Here is a 2,857-nt window from a genome sequence, read left to right on the forward strand (position 1 = left end):
CTGCTGCATTTGGCAATGCAGAGTGTCCTCGGACAAGAGCGAAGTCCTTCCTGTCAGTAAGTACTCCAAAAGACAGGCTTTGTGCTGGGGATTTTGCATACATGATTTAATCTAAATGCCATCTTGAAAGGAGAGCATGCAGAGGTGCTCAGCACGACCGGGTTCTCATTTCATATGATGGTTTTCCTGAGTAGGTGTGACCATTCCTTTCTTACCCAGAAAGGATATACGGTCATTCAGGGTTTCTGTCTCTTCCCATTGAATTTCACCGTGATTTATGCAAATCTCCCTTTTGCCTTTTGGGTTTCTGCTGGTGTGTTCTTGCCTCCCTTAGCTTATTCATTACTGTGGCAAGCATTTATGGAGTGGCTAGTGAAGCACCCTCCCAGAATACCCCTTCTCCACCCGCTGCTCTGAGCCAACCTCTACTCGCTTGCTCCTGGCACCAGCTTCCTTGGGGTCTGATGTTCAGGTTGCCGTGCTCTGGGAGTGGTGAGATTAAAAAAAGCTCACCTCCTGCTCCCTTTCTTCTGAAGTTGCTGGAGGTGAGCTTCTTGCCAATGAGAAAAAATGAACCAAGAAAGAGGAGGACACCAGCTGAAGAGGACAGCAGATCAAGCCCCGAAAGTTGCAGAGGTCCTAGACTCCTCCACCCACATCCTCCAGTGCAGCTTCACAACGAGCTCAGGAGTAACCAGGGTGGGGGCCAGCTCAGGCCTCTGCCCAGAGGTAAATGAAGTCCGTAGAAAAGCTGATCACCGAAACCACCTCGGAAGGAATTTAGAACTCTGGCAGAGTTTGAACTTTTAATTATCGCTTAATGCAAAGGAAATGAACCAAAGGGGGTGGGGAGGGCAGGAGAGAAAAAGTAATCACGGTTCTGGGGCAAGGATTCATTATAAACGTAATTTGTATTTTCATAATGTAAACAGGGAGTGTTGGGTAAACTACATTAGCATGAAACAAGGTTGGGAGAATTCGGGCGAAAGGCATGCATATGTAAGATGGAAGCAAGGCACAGGATGAAAACTTAATGAGTCTGTCATGGAGGATGTTTAGAGATGGCTCAGCAGTCAAGAGCACTGACTGCTCCTCCAGAGGACCTGGGTTCAGTTCCCAGCACCCTCATGGCAGCTCTGTCTGTAACTCCAAGAAAAATCTGACACCTCACACAGACATACATGTACGAAGCAGGTAGAACACCAATGCATATAAAATATTTTCTTTTAAGCTGTTAAAAAAGAACTAATTCTTAAAAGAGCAGGATGTTGTGGACCTCTTTAGTTCTCCAAGTTGTACGCAGGTGTAACTTTGATAAGTATGAGAACTAAAATCAAAGTTTCACTGACTGACTTTTTAAAATAAGACCTCCTTGTTTTGGAGGGTTTCAAGGAAGCTGTCACTCAGAGTATTTGAAGTCTGCCCGGGACACACTGGCCCTTCTGCAGCCACTAGGAGCCCCGGAATGGAAGGTCAGGATGCTCTCAGGTGAGGGCTGGTCTCCTGCGTGCATGCACCTGGGAAAGCAAGGGAGCCGTGGGCAATTAGTTCCCTGGACCATGATGACAGGAGGAGGTAGGAAAGTGTGGAGCGATGCTAGCCGGCCTTCCGCTGGCGAGGAGGCGTGGATTGAAAAGTTCATCTGGACCAGTTAGAACTCCAGCTTCCATACTTCCAGCTCCCATGGCTCCAGACCCGTGTTTCTCCACCTTCCTAATGCCGCAACGCTTTAATACAGTTCCTCATGGTGTGGTGACCCCCAACCATAAAATTATTTTATTATTTTGTTGCTACTTCATAACTGCAATTTTGCTAGTTTTATCAACTGAAATGTAAATACCAGACGTGAAAAATATGTGATATGTGATCATCAGTGGGGTTGGAACCCACAGGTTGAGAACCCCTGCATTAGACAGTGTCTTTAACCTTCAGAGCCTCATTTTCTATGTTGACCAAAGAGAAAATACCATCACCATCCAGGACAGTTGTTAGAATTGATTCAGGAACCTTGATGAAGCTGCTCCTACTAATTCTGTGGCAGACACCGAGGAAAAGCCACTCCTCAGACACACTATCAGCAGGGCCCACCAGGTCCACGGGGCTACCTGTTTCTTCAAGGTGTTGGGAAAAAAAACCCAAAAACTAATAGTCTATTTACATCTACAGAATGACTCCATGTCAGAAAGAATTGAGGAAAGAAACATATTAGACAGTTCCTTTTTTTTTTTTAAGACAGGGGTCTTGCTATCCGGCCCAGACTGATCTTTAACTCCTAGACTCTATCAGCTTCCTGAGGAGGTGAGACTACAGGAATGGCATCCCTCTGGGCCCGGATGGGTTTTCACCTGGGAAGCTGACTGCGTGTTTAAAATGTAAAGCACGTGGGCCATACGACATGTCACATGCTTGCACTTTCCCCCAAAAGACACCAACTAAACACCAAATAAATAAATTGATTAATTAACCTAAAGCTGGGTGATAAATAAATAAATAAGTAAAACCTAAAGCCACACCTAGGCTTATACACTCTCAGGGTTGATGATTCATTCCTTTCTGGTATTGTGCCATTCTCTAGATTTGAAACCTTGGGAACTAGAGAGACCACTGCCCTGTCTCAAAAATAATAATAATAAAAATAAATTTCCAGATCCCCATTGCATGTCGTGTCCCCTTCCTTCCTCCCCTTCTGCGTTTTCTCCTCCTTTCTTCCCTCCCTCCCTGTGCTGTTCACTCCCACACATTGGGAACCTCCTTAGCAGAGAACGCTGCTCTCCAGCTCCGTTCCACTTCTCTTCTTGGTGTGTGTACATGGCCCACATAAGTGTCTGTCTCTAAGACTGGAGGCTGTTTTTTTTGT

General features: G+C 45.8%; 1 long non-coding RNA gene across 2 annotated transcripts; it reads left to right on the plus strand.

The window, feature by feature from the left end:
* Positions 1 to 560: 560 nt before the first annotated feature.
* On the plus strand, positions 561 to 2,582 carry LOC129689855 (uncharacterized). Of its 2 annotated transcripts, none has more exons than XR_008722181.1 (3): positions 561 to 729; positions 1,384 to 1,488; positions 2,233 to 2,582. It is a non-coding gene; the product is annotated as an uncharacterized LOC129689855 (long non-coding RNA). The 2 variants fall into 2 exon arrangements; XR_008722180.1 differs by having other exon boundaries at positions 1,393 to 1,488.
* The last annotated feature ends 275 nt before the right edge of the window (positions 2,583 to 2,857 follow it).

The sequence above is a fragment of the Psammomys obesus genome, unplaced genomic scaffold (assembly GCF_907164565.1).
Source record: "Psammomys obesus unplaced genomic scaffold, mPsaObe1.curated_primary_1811, whole genome shotgun sequence".
NCBI lineage: Eukaryota > Metazoa > Chordata > Mammalia > Rodentia > Muridae > Psammomys > Psammomys obesus.